Raw genomic sequence first — 25726 nt, forward strand, 5'->3', positions numbered from 1 at the left:
CTGGAAAGACCACAGAAGTACCTCACAAAGAGGAATACAGGCCTCAAACAGATGCCCTACGCAGACTGTCTCAAAAAACTCCAGCTTTACTCCGTAGCATATCACCTACTCCAAGGTGATCTCTGCCTAACATACAAAGCTATGTTAAACCCAAAGCTGTTGGACATGCTACACCTAAAGAAATCCCAATCCCTCCAAGAGACACACTCTAGGAACCTAAACCTTGTCACCACAATAAACGGAACATGCTGGAGGGATAGATTCCTGTCCCAGAGACTTCCCATACTCTGGAACAAGCTACCTATGTATGTCAAGCAGAGTTCCTCATTAGCACTCTTCAAGAAAAATCCTGATGAGTGGATGGGAAATAGGAAATTCACCCTGGGGATCACTTCTGTGGCTCTGCTTGACAGGGGCACAGGAAAATAACTTTCTTGGGTGGTGAAAGCCAGGGAACTTGTTGGCTAGGCTTACATAGGCCCATGGGCCGATAGCCTAGTACCTACCTATGAACTTATGAACCTATGCAGCAGTGCGCCATTCGGTAGGGACAAAGCCTGAGGTGAGGCTGTGATTAAGCAGGGCACACAGGTGAGGTGCCAGTTCACTCTGTAGTTCATGTAGAACACAGCTGGATCCAGTAAATAGGCGCACAAACCAAGATGTAGGAACAATTGCTTTCCATGTTCATTCTACAGTTATTCTACATTATGATTCTTAAACTGATGTATATGAGTATCTGTTTCATCTGCTCCTGGTTTCCTGGTAAAGGTCCCTGAGTTTATTGTCATTTTTTAATGTTTACCTTCCAAAAATAAAAAAAAAAACAGCATCCTGAATTCAGAGTACAGAATTCTTCCCTAGATGGTTCCAGTTACTGTGCATCTTTGCGATGAATTTCCCTAGAAACTAAATGAGTGATAAATGCTCTTGACTAGACATGATACACTGAATATTGTTAAGTCTGCAATGTCTCCCTCCCACTGAACTACATGCCCATTTAATGATGGACCTTTGTTTAGATTTGTATAGAGAATGGATTTTAGTATTGCTATATAAAAGTAACACATTTGTTAAATTCCCTTTGCCAATACCTCTCAAATATCCAGATTTTTGCCTTAAAATGTTGGTCTGTTCCTGATAATTTTTTTGTTTTTTCTAGCAAATCACTGAGGACTGAAATCACTAAATAGTGACAAATATTTGTATTTCAATATTTCTACTCTTAAAAATGCATGTTGATGCAAAACCTTTTATTCTATCAACTTTCTAAGCTTATAAGAGCAATAGTTAAAACCAGTCCTATTTTTGTGCTTTTGTCCCCCGTTATTTTTGGCTTTGTCCAGATTTCTTGCATTAAGAGGTTAAGAAGTATGCCTTAGTCTTGGTTTGTGTACCTCTGTAAGTGCCTATGTATGTGTTGGGTTGCCACCTTTTCAAGTGGCTGAAGAGGGACAGGGGTTTGGCCAGTATGACACTGACCACACCCTCTACCTATGACATCATCACTGGTGAAGGAGGTACCTCTCAACCTCTTTGAGCAAGAAATCTGGACAAAGCCATAAATAAAAGTGGGACTAAAGGCCCCAAAATAGGGACAATTTTAAATAGTGCTCTTACAAACTTAGAAAGTTGATGGAATAACAGCTTGTTCATTAGCATGAATTTTCTGAACGGTGTGAAGAGAAATGTCTGTCATTATTTTTTAACTTCAATCTTTAATGAATTACCACTAATTTGTCAGAAAAAAAACACAATTTTATGAAAAACAGACCACAAATATGAGGTAGAAATCTGGACATTCTGCGAAAATCTGTACAGTTGAGATGATTATGGGTATGATAGTGTAAAGTTATTGCAGTTACTGAAAACCCTCACAAACTATTTAAATTGTGCAGAGTAAAAGTGAAACCTTACTGCAAAAACACTCATGCACATAACTGTTATACAGCTGTAACAGTAAAAAGTAAAGTTTACTGGGAAAAAAAACACATTTTGCATATAGCATAGAATTAAACAGACAATTATTTTTATTGTAAATTAAAAAAAATAAATTCTTACTAACCATAACTATTTTAAAGAAGATCAAAACATCTACATGCTACACACCAACATTGTGGGACTATTTTGAGCAGAAACAAGTAAAATCCCAGTTATTACACACTAACCATAATGGCACAATAACCGTAAAAGAATATTCTTAACACAAGCAAGAAACTAAACTCCATGCATTGCACACTGTGAAGTATCCAAACATATGTTGTCACACAATTCTACCCATGTATATTTTCTGGACAATGAATATCATCTCTTATCTGGATAACTAACAAATAAATGTGTTCTTAGTCACAAGCAGAGCAGGTTTAATGAGCATTGTCTAATAAAACAAAAGACAAAATTCAACATTACCTAAAACTATGCTATTTTATATTAAATTGTGGCGCAGTCAGAGGCAGTTGCTGTCCATCTCAATTTGACAAGCACAAAACAATTTGTAATCTGGAGAGCCAAGCCCACTTCGGGTTTCCCGAAATGTAGTGCACCCCCACGGTCGCCTCAAAAGCCCAGTGTAGGTCGCTTTACCGGAGACACGCAACAAGGTGGTCAGGCACATATTTGAAAGCAAAAGGGGGTCCTGGAAACTCCACTGATAATTTTGATTTAATATTGATTACTTCACCTCAAACTGCGGTGGTCGTGCTGCGGTAGCGTTGTCGCCTCACAGTAAGACGTTGTCCTGTTCGATTCTCAGCTAGAGCATCTTCTGTGTGGAGACATGCATGAAGGTTATGCGTCAGGGCCGGCAACTCCGCACGTACAAATCTACTGTCAATCATTAGCGGACCGGAGTTCCGCTGTGGCGACCCCTAACCGGGAAAAGCCGAAAGACACAACATTGGTTACTTCCCCTCAGCACACCTGAAACGGGCCTATATTACATAGTCGAAGTTCTGTAACTTTGACTAACATGATATGTACGAACACATAAGTCCGAAATTACAGAACTTCAACTGGGTATATATAAAAAAACAGTGAAAATAAAATAAAAAGTTCTATGCAGAGGGCAAGCAACCCTGCACCCCTCGCTCTTTATGGGGGCTTACAACGCTCAGGTATGTTGTCTTTGGTTTTATTTTTTCCCAAGCGAAGTATGACACCTTCGAACTTATGGTTTCCACCATATCACGTTCGAAGTTGTCATATTTCGACTATGTAATATAGACCCCCTGAAACTATATGCGCCTGACCTTTCCAGATAAAACACTCTATTCCCCTAGAATTATAAGAATATTTGTTCAGTCTAGCCATACTGTAACTAATTATGTTATGTGCTGGTCGATTTTTGAGAACTCGCATATATTTATTTCCGCAATCTTTTTTGGTATGTATAAAAATATACGCAGCTGGTTCCATGCATCTAAATGTAGACTGGGGGAATCAAACCCATAACGAATAGGTTATCTCCCTCGTATTAAATCATACTTTCGTCCACAAAGCCTTTATCTCGGACAGTACAAGAGTACTTTCAGCAGTCAGTCTGTTGCTTAAAGTGGTCAGGTATGACTCCACCAGGGCAGTGCTAAGCTTTGCCCTGCCCAGCGGCTGAGAGGTGTGTTTTGCTCAGACTTGTCAGAATTATTTTTGAACAATTCCGATGCAGTACGGCAAGTTTTCCTAAGTAAATAGAACAGCGACCCAGTGGGCACTGAAGGCGGTGCAGATTCTGAACTGGGACTGGAGTTTTATTTTGCAATACTGGTTGAACAAGTTTCTGCCGAATGCGGGGACGGAGTGTAGGAGGGGCGGTAGATGTCTGGCAGCTGCCCTGGGGTGGAATTCTTGTGTGTAGGAGGGTTCGCAGCGCGTCTCCGACAGCCAGGCCAGTCAAGGGTGCCACAGAAGGGAAGCCTTCGAGGATCGATCCTCGTTCTTAGGAAGACGAAGGGGGGCTTCCCCCAGACAAGTCACAGTACAGAACCCCGAATCTTATTTCCTAACTAGTGAAACATCTGGGAGTGGAGGAGGTGGATACCAGAGTCAGCAGGCGGAGCCGAATGCCACCAGGTAAAAAGATCGATACTAGCTAAGGGCTGATTAAAAAGGGGCCCGTGGGGCTCTCTTTTGCGGGGTGTGGTGCTGCTTTGTACTGAAACAGTCAATGAACACAATCCTTGTTTTGTTTGCTATATCTGTCGCTAAAGTTTCAGATTTCTACGTATTTGTTTATTTAAAAAAAAAAAACTTGAGTTATTTTCATTGAAAGTATAAATCTGAAATTATTGCACCGTGCAGGGATTCCTTGCAGCTCCCATTAAAAAACACACATTGTACTTCTAAGGGAAATGAAATGCACGCATGATAGTGGGTCATTTTGGGGTTTGCGACGCTTTTCTAGCAGTTTGAAAGCACAGGGCACTTTGGTATATAGAGCAGACCAGAAAATGATTGCTTTGGGCTCCATGTGTGAAAAGCATTTGGGTTGGGGGCATGGTGGCCGTACATTTATGTCTAATTGATATATGTGGTGCTTGAGTATCAAGTGCTCTATTTCTTATTGGGACAAAGTAAAGGCAAGGTTGTAAAGCTGCTGAGAAGGTACCTCTCAAAAGCTATGACTTGGGCATAGCGCTATTATTTTTGTCCCCCAGATTTAACCGTATACCTCTCGGATTTCTTTATTTTTTAATAACGTTTTATCTTCTTAAAAATGCATAAAACATTAAATAAGTAGGGGAAGTAGGGTTGCTACCTACCTTCTTTGCCAGCGACAGTCCCTGTTTTGGGCAGTTGTGTCATGTGGAAAAAAAGTAAAAAACGGCAAATGTCCTGAGATTTTAGAACAGAAATATTATCCATGTTTTCTCTAATATTTGGATAAACAGTTATTTTGTACCTGAAACACCCAGATGTTATATGAAATAGCATAAGCAACTCAAATACTACAAGGATAAGCTTTTATTTTGGAAAAAAAGTGAATGTCTGTCCTTTACACAGGCCGTTTGTATGTTTTGTCTGACAAAATCTCATGTTTCCATAAAAATTGCCCCACTTTGGGCATTTCAAAAGGTGGCAGCCCTGTTAAGGGAAGGGGACAGCTATAGTAAAACAGGTCCTAATAATTAAACTAAGCTGATACCCACATCCCTTTTCATAATTTGCATGAGGTCAACTGTCTGATGACATTATACTCGACAAATAAGAAAGTGCTGCTCTTTCTGACCCTCTGCTATGATTTTTGAACAGCAGTGGTATGATTTTGAATGCGCAGTGGTTTCAAGCACACCCCTTTATCAATGTGTGTGTGTGTGTGTGTGTGTGTGTGTGTATGTGTGTGTGTCTATATCTGCCTATGCATGTGCATGTATATGTGTCTATCTATACATATATACATGTGTATATATATATATATATATATATATATGTGCGTGTGTGTGTGTGTATGTCTATGTGTCTATCTATACACACACAGATATATATATATATATGTATGTATGTGTGTGTGTGTGTGTGTGTGTATAGATATATATGTATGTGTATACATTTGTGTATTTAAATATATGTGTGTGTGTCTATATTTGTCTATGCATGTGCATATATTTGTGTCTATCTATACATATGTATGTGTATGTATATATATATATATATATATATATATATATATATATATATGTGTGTGTGTATATTCATATATATATATGTGTGTGCGTGTGTGTATATACACATATATAAGTATATACATTTGTGTATTTAAATATGTGTGTGTGTGTGTGTGTGTGTGTGTGTGCGTGCGTGTGCGTGTCTATATACAATATATAATTGCTTGAGAACTACTGTTTTATTAGTTTTGAACATAAATCCATGGATACAATGTATTTTCTTCTCTGAAAAGAAAAAAAAGATTTCATTTTATTTCCTTACTGATGATCAGAGTAGGTAGGGTACGGAGACCTGATCTCTTTTTGACGAGGAAACACTGAGGTCTCTGAAGATGGTTGAAGTGCTGAAGTACATGTTAAAGTGAGCATTATATTCATTGATGGGCTTGATAAGAGAGGAATACAGTCTGACTGTAACCATTTTGGACCTCAAAGAGAAACCATGAAGGATAAGGTATATGAGATCAGAGGACTTTTCTAATTATGACAGAGATGTGGTGACTAAGGTGAGTTTGTTATCCACATATGTACACATGTCCCTGATGGTTATGCCAGATTTAAGTGGAATGCTGTCTATTTGATATGCAGTTGTGATGTTAGATTTACCAGAGCAATCTATGGTGCATTTCTTGGCATTGACACTAAGCCCATGATTAATGCACCAAGCGTTCATTTGGTCTTGACCTTGCTGGAGAATTGGAGTTTCAGAACTGGGTTTGATACTTAAACTCCTAGTTTGTAATCATCAGAAAAGTTGGTTGGCTGCAGTCTGTTGATGTCCACCATCATGCCAAAGAAATGTGTACTAAAGAGGAGGGTATCCAGGAGACATTACTTTGGGACACCACTGGTGATATATTTCTGTCTAAAGTAAATACTCTAGTCTCTAAAGGTAGGGATTCAGTGAAATAGCCAGTTACTTGTACAGCAAACTATGAATGGATTAATGTTAAGATGGGAAAGTTCCTGAGTAATCCCAGTATAGAAAAGTCCAGGTAAGCAGTGTGGACTGTCTTTTATTCATGGACTGTGTAACCCTTTCAAAGAACTCAAGCAGATTGCATATGCATGATTTGATTTTATTATAATGCCAGACTGGTGTGTATTCAGGTACATACATTTTTTTTTATTTTTTTATTTTACATTTGTTCACCTATATCTTTGTTTAAGCTATAATGCACTTCATAGCTTTCCAAATAATACTAGTGAAATTAATAGGTGTGTACTTACTAGGGTCAGTAGAGGGACCATCTTTAATAAGGACAACATACCTTGGAGGTATAACCAGTGGAATGTAACAGGCTGGAGGGGTTTGCCAGGTGGGACTTAATACTTCTCAGCAGACATTCAGTGATATTGTCAGGACCCATGAAACTGTAATTTTTTTTTTAATTTTGGAACGTGCTCAGAGGCTTTGTCCAAAGTTATTTCAGGAGAGGAGATGTGAATGGGGAATGATGGGGGGGTGGGGGGGGGTCAGATGGGAGGGTGGTTGAAGCCGAAGAGAATTTGTCTTCAAGAATATTCACACTGTCCTTGGGGTTAGAGGAAAACGTACCATTAGTAGTAAGTACTGTACAGAATTGTCGATTACTTGTAAGCTTCCTAATATACGTAGATGATGAAGGCCTTATGATTGTCTTTTGAATTAGTTGCAATCCTAAGTTCACAGTTCAGCTTCCATTGTCTTAGTTGTAAACGTGAAAAATTTATTTGCCAATTCTATGTCCCTTTTATGATGCTGAAGTGGACATCTTTTAGTGTCCCTTTTATAACGAAGTGGACATCTTTTAGTGTCCCTTTTATAATGCAGAAGTGGACATCTTTTAGTATCCCTTTTATAACGATGACATGGACATCTTTTAGTGTCCCTTTTATAATGCTGAAGTGGACATTTTTTAGTGTCTCTTTTATAACGATGAAGTGGACATCGTTTAGTGTCTCTTTTATAATGATAAAGTGGAAATCTTTTAGTGTCCCTTTTATAACTATGAAGTGGATATCTTTTAGTGTCCCTTTTATAATGCTGAAGTGGACATCTTTTAGTGTCCCTTTTATAATGCTGAAGTGGACATCTCTTAGTGTCCCTTTTATAATGATGAAGTGGACATCTTTTAGTGTCCCTTTTATAATGCTGAAGTGGACATCTTTTAGTGTCCCTTTTATAATGATGAAGTGGACATCTTTTAGTGTCCCTTTTATAATGCTGAAGTGGACATCTTTTAGTGTCCCTTTTATAATGCTAAAGTGGACATCTTTTGGTGTCCCTTTTATAATGCTGAAGTGGACATCTTTTAGAGTCCCTTTTATAATGATGAAGTGGACATCTTTTAGTGTCCCTTTTATAATGCTGAAGTGGACATCTTTTAGTGTCCCTTTTATAATGCTGAAGTGGAATCTTTTAGTGTCCCTTTTATAATGCTGAAGTGACATCTTTTAGTTTCCCTTTTATAATGATGAAGTGGACATCTTTCAGAGTCCCTTTTATAATGCTAAAGTGGAATCTTTTAGTGTCCCTTTTATAATGCTGAAGTGACATCTTTTAGTGTCCCTTTTATAACGATGAAGTGGACATCTTTTAGTTTCCCTTTTATAATGATGAAGTGGACATCTTTCAGAGTCCCTTTTATAATGCTAAAGTGGAATCTTTTAGTGTCCCTTTTATAATGCTGAAGTGACATCTTTTAGTGTCCCTTTTATAATGATGAAGTGACATCTTTTAGTGTCCCTTTTATAACAATGAAGTGGACATCTTTTAGTGTCCCTTTTATAACGATGAAGTGGACATTTTTTAGTGTCCCTTTTATAATGCTGAAGTAGACATCTTTTAGTGTCCCTTTTATAATGCTGAAATGGGCATCTTTTAGTGTCCCTTTTATAATGATGAAGTGGACATCTTTTAGTGATGACCAGCAGCTTTAGTCTTTTAATTGCACAGTTTGTTGTTGTTTGATGGGTTAGCTTTAAACTTGCCATTATGCTTATGTTAGATGGGTACAGATTTCTCACTGTATATGTCTAGGAGGGGGTAAAATTCAGGGGAGCAGGCGGCAGCCTTAGTTACAATGTTTGCTGGGGAGCTACACAATTTGTGTTTGTCAGTAAGATCAAGAAATTTTAAATACTTGGTTTTGATGTCATTCTTGGATGCAGAGGATTTATTTTGGGGCCATAAAGCACTCAATGAAAAAGTCACACTGAGATAGTGATATTTGACTAGGAAAGGGATTACAAGGTCATGCAAATGGACAAAATATTTCTGAGGACAAGAGCTAAATTAACAATTCTGGTAGCCAGCAGGATAGTTGAATGAATGGTATTAGCATTTATGAAGTCCAGAAATTGTTGGGCATGTTTGCTGTGGGTAGTTTACATTTTCTAGTTTATGTGTTAATAGCTGACATCCCAATCATAGGATCATAGGATCACAGGAAGTTACCATGTTAATGGCCCTAGGGCCCTTACAAGCCTAGCAAGTTCTTGCCCTTATTTTCACAATCAGCACCTATTGTCCCTGTCCAAGAGGGACAAAGGTGGAACCCCAGCGTGAATTTACGGTCACCCATCCACCCATCCAGATTGCATTTAAAGAGGGCCAAAGAAGTACCCTATTTGACACAAAGAGAGAATCTGTTCCAAAGGTGTGGTAACCTCTGAGAGACAAATCTGTCCCTCCAGTAGGTTTTATTAATGTTACATACCAGGTTAAGGTCTTTGGAGTCAGTAACCCGTGTACCATTTGACTTAGGATATGCAGCATTTCCAATAAAGCGGGGTCAGAGATTGCCTTGTATGCAAGGCAGAGATAATTTCTGAGTACTCTGTATGAAACAGAATAAAGTGACAGTGATTTCAGAAAATCCCTATAGGACAGATGCTGAAGACGTTGAATTTTCCTTGTGAGGAACCTTTGTGGTTTCTCAATTGCTGCAGGTGCTTGGAAAGGTATATACCAAAAGGGGTATTGTACTCAATTATTGGCCTGACGAGGGAAGTGTACAGGGAGGTTATAACTTCTTTTTTTCTGGAGGCAATACCCTTTCTTATGAGATGAGCAATACAGAATGCCCTCCTTACCACTGTGGAGACATGGTGGTCACAGGTAAGGTTGTTGTCGACCTGTGTGCCCAGGTCTCTCACCACTGAGTGAGTACTTAAGGCATTGCTATTGATGTGGTAGTTAGCAGGAACATCACTTTTACTGAAAGGAATGATAATACATTTTTTGCGTTGAGTTTAAGGCCATGACTTTGGCAGCAACCATTTGTTTGTGTAAGACCCTCATGTAGGATGTAGACATAATTTGGAGATTCTATGACCGCTCCCAGTTTGCAGTCACCAGCAAACTTCGTCAGCCACAGATCTTTAGTTTTAGCTTGCACTTCAGAGAAATAGATTCCAAACAGTAGCGGACCCAGGACTGATCCCTGTGGAACACCACTGGTTACAGGTTTGCTGTTGGAGGTGGATTCCCCTATTTTGACTGTATGAGTTCTATGAGTGAGCCAGTTAGTGACCCATCTAATGATATAAGGGTTGATACCTGGCTGGGTGAATTCGTTAGTGATGCCTGAGTGGGGGGTAGTGTCAAATGCCGTGGCTAAGTCTAGGTAGGCAGTATGCACAGATTTCCTTTCATCCAGGGCCTTGGTGACTGTCTCTAAGAAGGTCATCGTAGAAAGATATTTTGTTTGATGGTTAACTTTTAGTTTATTTACAATTGCTTTTTATATGTATAGGTAATACATTCTGTATCATATATAGTGTATGTATTTTATATGACCAAACTACTGGAATAATCTCTGGTAGCTAAATAGACAGTTGCAGGTTATCTGCTGATGGGCATTGTGGAATCCAGCTATGTCGCAGGATTATTGCAGTCCTGCAGTCCCTCACTGACTTGTTTTATTTAAACATGGATCATGAGAAACTCGATGGTGTTTTTGTTCAGGTGCTATGATTTTCTGACATCCGCTACCTGCTCCTAGGTGAATTCCACAAACAAGAACTCCCAGCATGCACTATTGCATGGTTTGCCAGTTGCCTTTAATTCTGAAAATACAGGATGCTGATATACCCTTCTTTCTCCTCTGCAAAGCTTCCCACAAGTGCTGCTCTTTGATATATGATGTTGGGTTCTGAGCTGTTCAACTTGCTTATTAACTCCCTGACTGTATGTCTCTCAAACCATTCTTTACATCAATGTTTATTTATATACTAACTTTATAAAACCTAGAGTTACAGACTGTTCTTTATACTGTGAGCTTTCCTGTTCAGTTGTAGTCTCTTACTCAGCAGTTGAACCCAGTTTTGTATTCAACAAGGACTTGGAGATCAGCAGGGGATAGCCAGATCAGAAGTAATGTGAGGTTAACTTTCAAAAGTCCAAAGTAATGCCATTTGGTACTGTTGCAAAAGAGTGGGGAATGTCTTTCCTCCAATGAAGATATATCGTCATTATTTACACCTGATGAAATTGAATTGTACTTCAGGTATATGTGGCTATGGCTTGATGACTCTTTTATTTTCTCCAACCATGGTGGTCTTCAATGGACTAAGTGTTCCTCCCACTAAAATGTATTATATGCCCTCTTCCCCTAGGTAAGTACATGCCACGTACTGAGTGCTCTTTCCCCTCTACCTGCTGTGTCCGCCTTGTCCACAATTTCCATAATCAAACTGCTTTTTATCCCTTTCCTCAGCCCTACAAGGAGTACCTGTGTACTACACAGGTGTAAAAAGGTTATCCATTCTCAGTCATTTTCAGCTGGCTGCCTGCGCAGTGTTGCCTACAAATTCCTGACTCTTAACTGCTACCTACTCTTTGCTGCTCCCTTTTACTCTTCCAACTAAGTACAGCTAACTAAAAATGTTATTCTACTATTGCCACTTCTCTGTCTTTTGTTCTCTTTTTTTCTGTCATGTCTCTCATTTGTTTTAGGGGTGTCTACGGCCTCAACACAACTTTATTTCATTTCCTGCACAGCTGAGGGGCTCTGAACTGGCACACACAATTACTTTGCTATAAACACTAATCTGTATTGTGGAAGCCAATCTAAACTTTACTGTTATTTGTGTATATATCACATTACATTTTCTTAAAATATTTTTCTCTTTGGTTTATAGATGCATATGTTTTTATTCTTTACTCCTGGATAGTGACTAGAAAAAGATCATTGAAGTAATTCACCTACTTTGCTACCAAATGAATAAATAATCACACTTTATGCTGGCTCCGGTCTTGTCTGAAGTGGTCATTTGTGATTTAGTAAATACTGTTTAGTTATCAAAATAAATACAGTTAAAATAAAGCTTTCCATGTTTGTCAAATACTTGGTTAGCCTTTCTGCATAATTTTATGTCTTTTGCCTTATGTTTTCATCCACAGAGGGTTTTTTTTCAAGCAATTTTACTTTTAATGGCATTAAAGAGAAACAGTCATGGTGACTGTATCGAACATGTACCTTGTGGTTCCCCACTAATAGCTACCTTCTTCTGAATGTTCTCTGCTTTTACTGTTATCCTCAAATTCTTACTAGCTAGAGAGAGGATAATTGTTTTCTTTTTGTATGTTTTAGGATAATGCGTCCAGTGTGGCTTTAAAATGTAAGCAGGTTATGTTTGAAGCCCTTCATTTAATACTTCATATATTTGGTAACAAGTAAAATCTTCCAAAGTTATGTTACTTTTATTTTTTTTTTAGAATTTACACTGCCTTTGGTCTGTCAGACAGTGTTATCTCTCCTGTGCTGCATAGATCTGCTGTTTCAGAAATGGACTTGTCATTTCTGCTGCCATTGGAGTGAGAGTGAATAAATCTATACTTTCTTACTTACCTCTCATTTCTAAAGCGACCTGCATTGTTATTAATCCTTCTTTTAACACTTTACTTCAGTGATGATTTGTATAAAACTTAATCTGTGTCATTAGTAACACGTTCCTTATCGTAGATGAGTCCCACCACGTCTTGGTGTTCTGGTCATGCCCAGTTGTAGGAACCCTTTTTCACTCTATTGATTAGATACTGATTGGAAATAGATTCTTTTTTGGCAGTTTAGTTTGAAACAATTTTGTGAAGTTACTTTGGTCACTCACATTTATTATGTGTGAGTATTATATTGCTTGAGATGTGGGTTTAGCATCACAAATACAGCTTTTTCAGAATGTATGACTTTAGGATTAGAATTTGGGTTCAAATTGGAGCTAATTTTAAGGATTAGGTTGGAACCAAGGTTAGAGCTGGGTTTAGGATTGTGTTTAACTTTAGGGTTATGGGTGTGTGAAATTTTGCATTTTATATTGAGTGTGTAGTGGGCTGTTTCTCCGACAAGAGAAGACTGCTTTGTGCCTTTTTGATGAATTAGTGTTTTCATTTTTTTTTTATTTTGGTCACCTCTGGCTGTATAAACTTGATTATGTTGCCTTTGATGGAGTTTTTTTTATTAAAATAATGTTCTATCTTTACTTTGTATAATTTTAGTAGTAATCTTATAAGTACCTAATATTGCTTAATTTTGGAGCTTTTCTCCCTAGGACTCCATTGAAAACGGGTTCTTTTTGACCTAATGGACTATCCTGGTAAACCAACTGCAAATAAATAAATAAATAAAAATAAATAAAATGATCTAACTTAAACAGAGAAATGACACAGAACATTGTAAAACTGTTAGCTTGTTAAATAAATGGAACAGTTTTGTTGTGATATATAGTGAACACCTAAACGTAAATGTTAAACTCATATTTCACTGTACTGTTTCACTGTAGGGAAATCCTTTCTTGCAGACTGTTTTTCTAAACTGTAAATCTGTAAAATAAGTCATATTCTGAATGTATAATTTCTTTAAGGCAAAATCACCTTTAATGTCCCTTGAGACTTTCTCACTGTTTTACTCTGCTATATCAGTCAAGTCATGCATTAATTCCTCGAAATGCAGATCAAGTTTGCAGACTGTTTTGTTTATTAGACAGGGTGTAAGAAGATATTGTGGTTACTTGTTAATCTGGAAATGACATATTGATGAGTAATGCAGATATGTGGTTTTTGTGGGGCCTTGCCTCTTTCATTGTTCGCGTAGGCAATGGTTGCAGTATGCGTACACAAACAATATATAGACAGTGTAAAATCTATTAGACATGGTCCTTAACACGACGCTTTACTGAGAATCAACTCAGGGTCACATGACACACTGATCCTAGCAGCTTTAGCTTCCTTAAAGACATACACATACACATACAGTAGTAATCAGATCCACATCCAGCACTAGATGACCAAGGCAGTCCCCTAGAGCCTACTGGCTGGGGAAGGGCCCCTGCTGGCTGGGAGTGGGCCCCCTGGCCGGGAGGCTGTCATAGCATTTTGTTTTTTAATTAAAAAAATACATGTCTTCTTTAAGGGTGTTTTAAAGAAGAACGCCCTCTTCATCTATGCATTGTCATTGCACACACCTGGTGCTTGCTTCTTCCTTTCCACACGTGGGATTTAAATACAAGAAGATGTTCCTGCTGCTGCCTGGACCCTACCTCCACAGAGGCAAGATGTGTGTGTGTGTGTAATCCCTAGTTAGGGATGGCAGGTTAATTAATTTGCTGAGGCTCAAACACTGTACCTTAGTTACAGGAGACAAGAGTCTGAATCCTCTACACCAGCTACCAAGCTGCTAAAAGTATGAGTTTCAGTGCATTGTCAGGGAATTGTGAACTTCAGTGCATTTTCAAAGAATTGTGAGCTTCAAGGGAAGAAAAGTTTACTGATGCTCATGGTAAGTCTGTTTACAATGTGCAGCTGTTTTGTTTAGCAAATGGTATCACTATTGTGATATAGACCTTAAAAGCGTCGTTAGTAGCACAACAGGTAACATACTTGCTTTTGCTGCAGAAGGTTGTGGGTTCTACTCCTACATATGTGGATGGATAATTGAAACTATGTTGTACTAAAGGGAGTGGGGTGAAGAGGCTGCGGTCCTGATTATGTCCTCCTTTGGATGAGATGCTTAGTAGCTATGAACTTGTTGTCTTTTCACATCTTTTCCCATTTGCAATATTACCAGTTTACCATTTTTTTAATATAACATTTATTCTTCAAGGGCAGCAAGCATTGAATTTGCAGATGAAACACTGAAATATAAAGTTGTTTGCTAGCAGCAATCTATTCATTAGTTACAGATCTTTTTAATGTGGAATTATTCAGATGACTTATACTTTTGCAGAGATTGTGCAAATTGACTGATACTGATGGATTGAAATGACAAAAGTTTGAGTGGCCTTTTATGGTAAAAATGTTTTGAAATGGGTTGTTTTGTCATTATTGATTCTTATGTTTTGTTTACATTCCAAAAGGGGGCATTGTACTCTGTAATGGGTCTAATGAGTGTCGAGTATAGGGGAACAATGACCTCTTTTTTCCTGGATGAGAACCCTTTTATGATAAGGTGTGCCATGTAGAAGGACTTCCTTACTACTGTGGCAATGTGACTATCAAAGGAGAGACTACTGTCCACCTGGGTCCCAAGGTCTCTTATCACACATTTGGTGTTAAGTAGATTGCTGCCTATGTGGTAGTTCATAGGTACAAAGTTTTTACCAAAGTGGATGACACTGCACTTTTTGGCATTGAGCTTGAGGCCATGGCTCTGACACCAGGCATCTGTCTCAGCGAGACCCTTCTGTAGGATGTCCACATCATTTGGGGATTTGACTATGGCTCCTAGTTTGCAGTCATCTGCAAACTTCATTAGCCAGAGGCCTTCTGTGTTAGCCTGTACTTCAGGGAAGTAGATACCAAACAGGAGAGGTCCCAGGAAGGTACCCTGTGGTACTCCACTTGTCACTGCTTTGAGGTCAGATTTGGAGTCTGCAACTTTTACAGTGTGGGTTCTGTCAGTGAGCCAGTTGGCAACCCATGTTGTGACATAGGGATTTATACCTAGTTTAGTGAGTTTAGCTATAATTCCAGAATGGGGATGGTGTTGAAAGCCTTGGCGAGGTCATGATAGGCTGTGTGAACCACCTTACCTTCATCTACGGCTTTGATGACTGCCTCAAAGAAGTCGATCAGGTTCAGGAGGCATGATCTGCCTTTCACAAACCCGAACTGTTTGGGATCCAGAGTTTGGAGGTTACCAATGTCTTTGTTTATGAGTTCCATGATGATATGTTCCATGGCCTAGCTCATCAGGCTAATAGGTCGATAGTTCCCGGGATCAGTGGTGGCTCCCCCTTTGTGGAGTGGGATAACTGTTGCTGTGCGCCATTCAGTGGACACAAAGCCTGATGCAAGGCTATTATTGAACATGGTGCTTAAGTGGGGAGCCAGTTCATTCTGAAGTTCTTGTAAAACGCAGCCTGGGATGTTGTCCGGTCCCATGGATGCTGTGAGTTTGGCTTTAGAGAGTGCAGCTTTTACCTGTGTAGTTGTGAATACAGGGACTCTGCATTCTTCCTGTATAGATATGGGCCCTTTGGGGGGGGTTAAAGTTAGCACTGAACCTATCTACCTATCTGCCAGGATGTTGGCAATATCAGTTGGTTCTGTAATTTTCGTGCTGTTGTGCTGTAACTCAGAGCAGATCTGGGTGTTGCCATTGAGATTCCTGACATAGCTATAGAATGCTTTGTGGTTGTCCTTAGAATTAGTGGCGATTTTGTTTTTGTAGCTAGCCTTGGAGGATCTTATAAGGGATCTCAGCTTCTTACTGAGAGTGACCAGGGAGCTCCTCCACTCATGGGATTTTTCTCTCTTTTGCAACAGTTTCTTCCTTCTGTTGTACAGTTTGTTTATGGCAGGGGACCACCAGATTGGCTTCCTTTTTTTGGAGGATAGCGTCTTGGTTCTGTTTGAGATAGCACATTCCATGCACTTGTGTAAGTGCTTATAGAGTGCATATGTGTAGGATTCAGCAGTTGTAACTGTATTGTCCATCTGCATGGGTGTCATGAAGTTCACCACTTCTGTCTTAAGAAGCAGGAAGTGGGGTTTGGAGAAATTTTTTACCGTTGTTTCCTTAATGGGGGGTGGGAGCGGGATGTGGATATCAAGGGTGATTAGCTTATGGTCAGATCGAACCAACGAGGAGTTGACTTCAGGTGTGGAACACCGATCACTCATGTTGGTAATGACTAGGTCTAGGATATTGTTGCCCCTGGTGGGGGTGTGGATAAGTTGATCCAGGCCATCGGAGTTTATGAATTCCAGAAAGCGTTGTGCTAAGTTGTTGGTACATGAGTAGTTTTCCCAGTTAATGGTGGGGTAGTTGAAGTCACCCATTATTAGGGTGTTTGGTTGAACCCTAATATTTCCCAGTATATCAAGAAAAGAGGAGTGGGAATCCTGGGGCATAGTGGGGGATCTGTAGCAAGCTACAATTTGGATTGCAGTTTTGCCCAGAGTTAGTTGCACTTGGATAACCTCGGATGCATTATGCTGAGCAACTAGCCTGGAGGTGTGGATATCCTGAATGAATATGGACACACCTCCGCCTTTGGTGTTTCGGTCCAGGTTACATGGCTGAAAAGTGTGGTATGAGTTATAGCCTGGTAGTGCAGGGGTACTCTCTGGAGCCTTGAAGCCGGTCTCAGTCACTGCACAGATATCGATGTTCTCCATTTTAAGGAGTGCCTCAAGTGAGTGCATTTTGAGATTTAGACTTCTAGCTTTGAGTAGCATTACCCTCAGTTTTTGCTTGCCTGTTCCTGTTACGGTGGTGAATTTGTTATTTGAACCTTGCCTAAAAAAGCCACTATAGGGGCAACAAGAACCTTAGCCGGTATCCAGAATCCCAGGGGTGACAGGTTCAGGCCATCTGTGGCAAAGCATCGTGGTCTGTCGACCATGTCATCCCAAGCAGACAGATACTGGGTCCCCTTAGAATGACACCAGAAGCTTAGCCAATTGTTGACGTTATTGGCAGTTTTACAGTGCATTAAAGAAGGGAACCTTAAATGGGGCATAAGAAATCTTCAACCTTAAAAAGTCAGCAGTATACAAATGGTGGACATACGCATAACTTAAAAATGTGGGGACACAGAGCAGTATGCAGGTGGTGGACATGTACACATAACTTAAATATATGGGGGATACAGAGATGGGACATCACAGTATCACAACTGATGGCACAGTTAGTTATTTTGAACTGTGTTAGCTCCAGTCACTGAGGTCGGCAGGGTCCTGAAAATGTGTGTGGTACTGAAATGCAGTTGTGTATGATACCATATTTTCTTATGGAGTTGTCAGACTTCTTATGTAAATACTTGGAGAGTTAAACCATGAAAATCTAGCCCTTATGATGTAAAATTCTAATCATTGTAAGACAGAAGGGCTACAAGGAACATGATTAAAAGCTTTCACTGCACAAAAGGCATGGGGGGTGGAAGTCTTCTAAGTTACACCAGAGGAAATTTAACAAAGTCTCCAGAGGCACTGCTTAGAGAAAGAGGTTGCTTTATGTGACTCACAAGGTTTCTGGACTAAGAAGTAACCTTATATAGGGAATGAAATACATGTTCTGATAACATTAATGCCAAAGGATATAGCAAGATAGTAACATGGCACAGATGGGAGAAGTTGAACGAAATAAAGTTACCATGAACAACTGGCTTTTCTTAGTGAGGTGTATAGTACTTAGCATGCCATGTAATAAAACAGATGTAAATGTAATAAAAAATACTCAAGTTATTCCCACCCTCAGCATCTGTCTTGTGAGATATTCTAAATAAATTGGAAGCAGTGAGGTTGGTTAGGAGAAAGTGATTTATATACTACATTCTTAGGGTGTGGTGCCTCGTGATATGTCTTTAGGGTTTATTTTGATCTGATTAATGCTGAACTTTCTGATTCTAAACAAATAACCAAGCTGTCCTACTGCTCCAGCTGAACAACTGTATATATGTGTGAAAACACAGTTGGAAAGCATTGTACTCACATCCAAAGTGCATAAACATTACATGCAAGATTGCACATACTTTGAAGAAACAGAAATACATGTACTCATTTTCACTAAGTCAGTTCAGTCTCAGTATGTTTATAGATTGACGATGTGGGGTAGACCCCCAATTTTGTGGGTTCAGGGGTGAAGCGGTATTTGTCTTAAGAATTAGATTAGTTTAATGTGCCACAATGGTTTATTAGGTGATGCTAAGATTGAGTTAGTTTGTAGGAAGCGCATTAAATTTCAGTAAGATGAAGTAGGCTCCATCCTTACAATTTAATAGTGTTTTGAGTGCACATTTATATGTTGAGCACATCTTTTGCTAATATTTCCCTCTGTTACATATCTTCTTTACTCATTTTGTACACAACTTTACATTTTGCATATTGGGTAGTTAACCTACAGTTATACAAGGATTCATAAAAGCAAAATGTCCAAACTCACAGTAAGCATCTAACCTTATTTTAAATGTACAAATGATGTGGGGTGTGCTGAGCTTTTCCGGATTCAAAGTATCAGTTGGTCTTTCCTGAATCAAGCTGTTTCCCACACGTTGCTCAGCTCTTTCCTTTTCCCATCACTGAAATTGTCTTCTCTGTTATTAAGCTAAGAGCTAAAGGTAAAACTTGTCCATGGATAAATAAGTAGGTAAAGGCCAAATTAAAATCAAGGGACCAATTCAGGTACAAATGGATATTATCCTTTATACGCACTACAACATTTTACAATAATTGAGGCAGGAATGTTAAGTTAGTTATAAATAAGACAGAATCACTTTATGAAATAAATAAGTTAATAGCAATGTCCTTCAACCTGAGTTCTTTTTATAGAGTAGTTAAAATCAGACTTTTAAATGTAGAATATGGCAGAACATGTAGAATATCAAGTAATTTTTTAAATGTTTAGTATGTTTTTATTACTAGCATTTTGCTGTTATTCATATTCTTATTTAAGGTCCAATGAAGTAAGAGATGGTAATATTAATACTTGGGTACCTGGGATACTCTGTGTGGCTATAGTAATGTGATCCAGTAGGGAGATAAATTATCCTAATATATGTTCCTCAGTTATTTTGAATTTCTCAGTGATTTTAATGACATCATTTTTTTATCTTCTGACATTGTTCCAAGAAAGACACATCTGGAAAAGGGTTTGTGCATGCAAGTAAAGCAACATAGATGGATTTTTGCATAACAAAGAGGATAATCTCTGAGTTATTGAATTATTTTTGTAGTGCGAGTAAGTTTGGATATGGAAAGAATTTACTGAAAGGAAATATGTTGTGATTTTTGAATAACATAAGCGGCTAAGCAGTGATTTATAGAAACATTTATTTAAAATTACCTTAGGAATGAAAATAGTTTATTTAAAGGTCAGTAATTATATCAAGAGACAGTTTATACAGACTGACTTTGCATGCTACTAAAACCTGGAAGGGAATATAATCTAAGAGTGGAAATGTAGAAGCAAACCTGCAGAAGATCGATTTTAATTTTAACCAGTTAATTTTCATTTTGTCCCTCATTTTAACCCTTATTATTATTATTATTATTTTTATTTTTATTACCAGTGTTTTTCAGCATTTTCCTATTTCTCAGTGTATTGTCATTGCCAAAATTCATTTGTATTATATTTTTTTCTGTAATGTTTGTCCATGTTTAAGTGTGTAGTGCTAATTCAGAGTAATAACATTAGCCGTTATTATGTGCATTGACTGGAGATTGCATGTAAAATTGTCAGTCTGTCTCTCATTTGTAAGTATGTTCTTTTCTTAAATCTTCAGTGGTTAAACAACTTATTTCTCTTAGCTGTCAAACGGCATATTGAGTGAATACTTTATGTATGATAGTGCGGTGAGAGGAAATGGTTTGTGGATCAGACCACCTACTTTATTAACAAAAAAATGAACAAATAAACAAAGAGTTATACAAAGAAAGAAAGAAATAAAACATATTGAGGGAGTTGAGCTTTACTGTGCTGCAAATAAAGTTGTTGTGCCTTTCGGCTTTTCCCAGTTAGGGGTCGCCACAGCGGAACTCCGGTCCGCTAATGATAGGCAGTAGCTTTTTACATGCCGAGTTGCCAGCCTTGATGCACAACCTTCAACGAAGGTACGCCCATTCACGCATGTCTCCACACAGAAGACGCTCTAGCTGAGAATCGAACAGGACAACGTCTAACTGTGAGGCGACAATGCTACTGCAGCACCACCACCGCAGTACTGTACTGCAAATAAAGTAAAAAGAAAATTCCAGGGCTGCTTGGCATAACCTGTGCCAAAATACATGGCTGTTGTACAATTTAGTAGCACCAGAGGAACCCAAAGGAAAGCTCTTTGAAAATATTGCAAGGACAGTGAAAAGCATTTTCAGACACAAACACTAATAATAGCAGCAGAACAGTTCTGATTTCGTAAGGCATACCAAATCAGAAGTAAAAGTATGTAAGAGTAAATGTCAGAAGTCTGCAAAAACTGTGCAGATTAGCAGAAGATTGTTGGTCTGGAATACAGCAATTTGTTGCATTATAATTCAGACTGGTCTAAGTCTTATATTCTTAATGTATATGAGAAATAGTACCATTTGAAAAACCAAGATTCTGCTAAGTAAGGCAGTAAATGCTGCAGCATGTATGGGAGGAGCAGAAAAATGTACATTTGGGCTGCAATAAATGACGGCTTTATGTACACTTAATAAGGTGGCTGTTGGGCCCACCAGGAGATAAATTTATGGCAAAACGTCACAAGATACCACTGAGAAAAAAGACTTCATAGGTTCATAGGTTCAAAGGTTCATACTAGGCTATCTGCACTAGGGCATTTATAAGCCTAGCCAGAGTGTGTTTGGCTTTCGCCACCCATTTTAAATTAATTTTGCTATGCCCTTTTTCGAGGTTAGTATACTGTGCCTCTGTCAACAGTGACACAGAAGTGATACCCAGGGTAAACCTACGATCTCCCATCCACTCATCAAGATTCCTCTTGAAGAGAGTCAATGAGGGACTCTGCCTAACTTGGACTGGGATTTTATTTCAGAGTGAAGGGAGCCTCTGGGTTATGAATCTGTCCCTCCAGCATGTCCTATTTATTTCAGTGCTGAGGTTCAAGTCTCTCGAGCGCGTAGCTCGATGGGATTTGGATTTTCTGTGGTGCAGCATGTCCATTAATTCCGGGTTGGACATGGCTTTACACGTCAGGCACAGATCGCCTCTGAGCAGGCGGTATGCCACTGAGTAGAGCTGGAGTTTCTTTAACTGGGCAGCATATGGCATCTGTTTGAGCCCTTTGATCCTCTTGGTGAGGTACTTTTGGGGTCTTTCCAGTTGCTGGTAAGGTACATCCCAAAAGGGGCATTGTACTCAATTATGGGCCTGATGAGGGATGAGTAAAGAGGCACGATGACCTCCCCTGATCTAGATGTGAATCCCTTCATGATTAGGTGGGCTATATAAAATATTTTTCTAACCACTTTGGCCACGTGGTTGTCAAATGAGAGATTGCTATCAATTTGGGTCCCCAGGTCCCTAATTACTTCTTCTGTACTTAATGGATTACCACCTATGTGATAATTTGTGGGCACTTTGTTTTTGCCAAAGGGGATGACTATACACTTTTTGGCGTTTAGCTTGAGGCCATGGCTCTGGCACCAGTTGTCTGTTTCTATGAGGCCCTTTTGGAGGATGCTTGTGTCGGCTGGAGAGTCGATTATGGTGCCCAGTTTGCAGGCATCTGCGAACTTGGTCAGCCACAGTCCTTCCGTGTTGGCCTGTACCTCCGAGAAATATATATCGAACAAGAGAGGTCCCAGGACTGAGCCTTGTGGGATGCCACTTGTAACTAGTTTGGAGTCTGACATGGCTCCAGCAATTCTAACCATGTGGGTTCTGTCCTTGAGCCAGTTTGCAACCCATCTAGTGACATAGGGGTTTATATTTAAGCTGGTGAGCTTATCTATAATGCCCGAGTGGGGTATTGTATCGAAGGCTTTTGTGAGGTACACGTAGGCTGTGTGGACCACCTTCCCCTCATCAATGGCCTTGGTGACTGTTTCAAAGAAATCGACCAGGTTTAAGAGGCAGGATCTGCCCTTAACAAAGCCGAACTGGGTAGGATCCAGTGTCTGTAGGTCCCCAATATCTTTATTTATGAGGTCCATGATGATCCTTTCCATAGCTTTGCAGACCAAGCTAGTCAGGCTTATGGGGCGATAGTTTCCAGGATCCGTTGAGGCACCACCTTTGTGGAGTGGGACCACTGTTGCTGTACGCCACTCTTTGGGTACATATCCTGTAGTAAAGCTGAGATTGAACAGTAGTTTTATATTTGGGTTTAGCTCTTCTTGGAGTTCATGTAGGACGCAGCCCGGGACACCGTCTGGTCCCATTGATGTTGTGTTTTTTGCTTTGGAGAGGGCGGCTCTTACCTGATCATCTGAGATGTCAGGGGGGCAGCACTCTGCTGGGATAGATATTTGCCCTTTTGGTGGGGGGGGGGAGAAGTTTGCACTGAACCTGTCAGCTAGGATGTTGGCAATGTCTGTGGGTTCGATGTATTTTTTGTCATTTTGGACTAATTTTGAGCATATCTGGGAATTCCCACCCAGGTTCCTAACATAACTAAAGAAAGCCTTGTGATTATCCTTAGTGTCCTGTGCAATTTTTCTCTCGAAGCTGGCCTTAGACGATTTTATGAGTGCCTGTAGTTTTTTGCTAATACTGATCAGAGATGCCTTCCCTTTTTGGGATTTTGCTCTATCATGTAGTAGCTTCCTCCTTCTATTGTATAGTTTGTTTATGACTGGGGTCCACCAGACAGGACGTCTGCCTTTGGAGGATTGGGTCTTGGTTTTATTTGGGATTGCATGATCCATGCATTCCTGAAGGTGTTCATAGAATGCGTTTATAAAGGATTCTGCGGTCTGGGCCGTATTTTCCACAGGCCTGGGGGCTTTGAAGGATTCCACCTCGGTTTTGAGGAGTGTGAAATTTGCTTTAGAGAAGTTTTTCACTGTGGTTTTCTGGGCAGGGGGTGGGGTCGGGATGTGAATATCCATTGAGATTAGTTTATGGTCTGATCTTACCAGTAAGGGATACACTTCTGGTCTGGAGCATAGAGTCCCCATGTTGGTGATGATCAGGTCCAGTATGTTTTCCCCTCTTGTAGGAGTGGTAACAAGTTGTTCCATGGCATTTGAGTTTATAAATTCTAGGAACCTTTGGGCTAGGGTATTGGAGCTAGAGTAATGCTCCCAGTCTATGTTTGGGTAGTTGAAGTCTCCCAATATAATGGTGTTTGGAGAGACCTTCATATTTTCCAGTGTTCTCAGGAAGGCTGGGTTTGGGAGGGTGGTCTGTAGCAGGGTATAAACTGGAAGCCAGTTTTACCCACTGTTAGTTGCACATGGATAGTCTCTGATGCTTCGTGCTGTGCCACCAACCTGGAGGTGTGGGTATCTTTGACGAATATTGATACTCCCCCTCCTTTTGTGGTTCAGTCCAAGTTTTGGGGCCGAAAAGCATGGTATGATGTATAACCTGGTAGTGCTGGGGTGCTCTCAGGAGCCTTGAACCAGGTTTCTGTTACTGCACTGATGTCGATGTTCTCCATGCTAAGGAGAGTTTTGAGTGTGTGCATCTTGAGGTTTAGACTTCTGGCGTTGAGTTGCATTACTCTTAGTTTCTTATCCCTTGTGATACCTATGGAGGTGGGTTTGTCTTTTGAGCCTTGCCTACAAAAGGCACTATGGGGGAAGCAAGAGCCTTTGCCAATATCCGAAAGCCCAGGGGTGACAGGTGCAAGCCGTCCCTAGCGAAGCATTGTGGCTTGTCGAGCATGTCATCCCAGGCTGACAGGCATTGGATCCCCTTTGAATGACACCAATACTTAAGCCAATTGTTGAAACTGATCATCTTGCCTTCATATTGTGGCATCATTCTTGGTGAGGGTAAGATGCTACTCAAGGTCAGGGTCATACCGGCCTAGGCTACATGCTCAGAGAGCTCCTCTATGTCTCTTTTCATGTAGTCCAGGGAGGTACGTCTCAGGTCATTCACACCAGCATGGACAATGACCGAGTCATATTTGTACTTGCCTTGGAGTGACCTGAGTGCTTGTGTTATGTGGTGGATCCTAGCTCCCGACAGGCAGCTCACCATGACCTTCTCCTTGTTCAGCCTGGTGAGCGGGACGTCAGTGTGCCTGACGATAGAGTCACCTATTACAAGTTTATCAGGTGTGTTGTTTAGCCTTAAGGGCTGTGACTGTTCAGCACACTGGCTTTGTGAGCTATGTGTTGCATGTGTTTTGTTTTGGGGTAGCGGTTGCTTGGGTGTCTGCTTTGGAGGTCTCTGCTGTTTAGGCAGATTTTTATTTAGAGCTTCCGAGTATGTTTTTGTGTGATTATGTGTTTGGTTTGCTGTCGTGGTAGGTCTATGTGAGACTGGAATTGTAGTGAGTGTGGTTTCCTTCTCCTCCTGACTGGTTACGCCAGTACTGAGTTGAGAGAGCTTAGCCTCCAGTTTGGCTATATGATTGCATCTCTCACATGTGTTGGAATTTGTTGGGAGGAGGAGAGGGTTGTCTGTGTACATGAGGCAGCTGTAACATTGCCTCAAGATTCCCAGATTCACCAGCTGGACCGGAGAGGAGATTGACAACTGACCTTTGGACATGCTAGAATAGTATTGGGAATTCCTTTATAATTGAAAAAAAAGGGCCAATACGGAACAAGGTACTCAAGGGGAGTTTGTGAGGGTGTAGTGCTTTTAATTTTTTAGTGCTGACTTATATAATTGCTTTAGTGAGCAAGTGCCAGGTAACTTAAATGCAATGTGTTACAGGTAACTTAAATGCAAAAACGACAAACAGTAACTTTCTTTCAAGTGAAACAAGGAAATAAGTACAGTAAGCAATGCAGATATCACTAGGGATCCACAGAAGCACTGAAAAGCCACGTTTTAGGTGGAATTAGCGTTTCAGGGAAATAACAAGCAAACAAACAACAAGCATACAAACAAAGCTAGAGTCAGCAGGCCTGGATCTAGCCTATGCTACAGCAAACAAGGTGTACCAATTTCAGTAAAAACAGTTCAAATATGCAGGCACTATAAGCCTTTAACCAGAAATTCCCAGCTCAGAAGGGCAGAGTC

General features: G+C 39.9%; 1 protein-coding gene across 1 annotated transcript in view; it reads left to right on the forward strand.

The window, feature by feature from the left end:
* The first annotated feature begins 3712 nt into the window (after window positions 1-3712).
* MST1R (macrophage stimulating 1 receptor) overlaps window positions 3713-25726 on the forward strand; it is a 1081737-nt gene continuing 1059723 nt past the window's right edge. The window contains exon 1 of the mRNA XM_044078935.1: window positions 3713-4065. The gene's annotated coding sequence lies outside the window, so the exon portion shown is untranslated. The remainder of the gene's footprint in view (window positions 4066-25726) is intronic.

The sequence above is a fragment of the Protopterus annectens genome, chromosome 7.part1 (genome assembly GCF_019279795.1).
Source record: "Protopterus annectens isolate FY-2018-M chromosome 7.part1, PAN1.0, whole genome shotgun sequence".
NCBI lineage: Eukaryota > Metazoa > Chordata > Ceratodontiformes > Protopteridae > Protopterus > Protopterus annectens.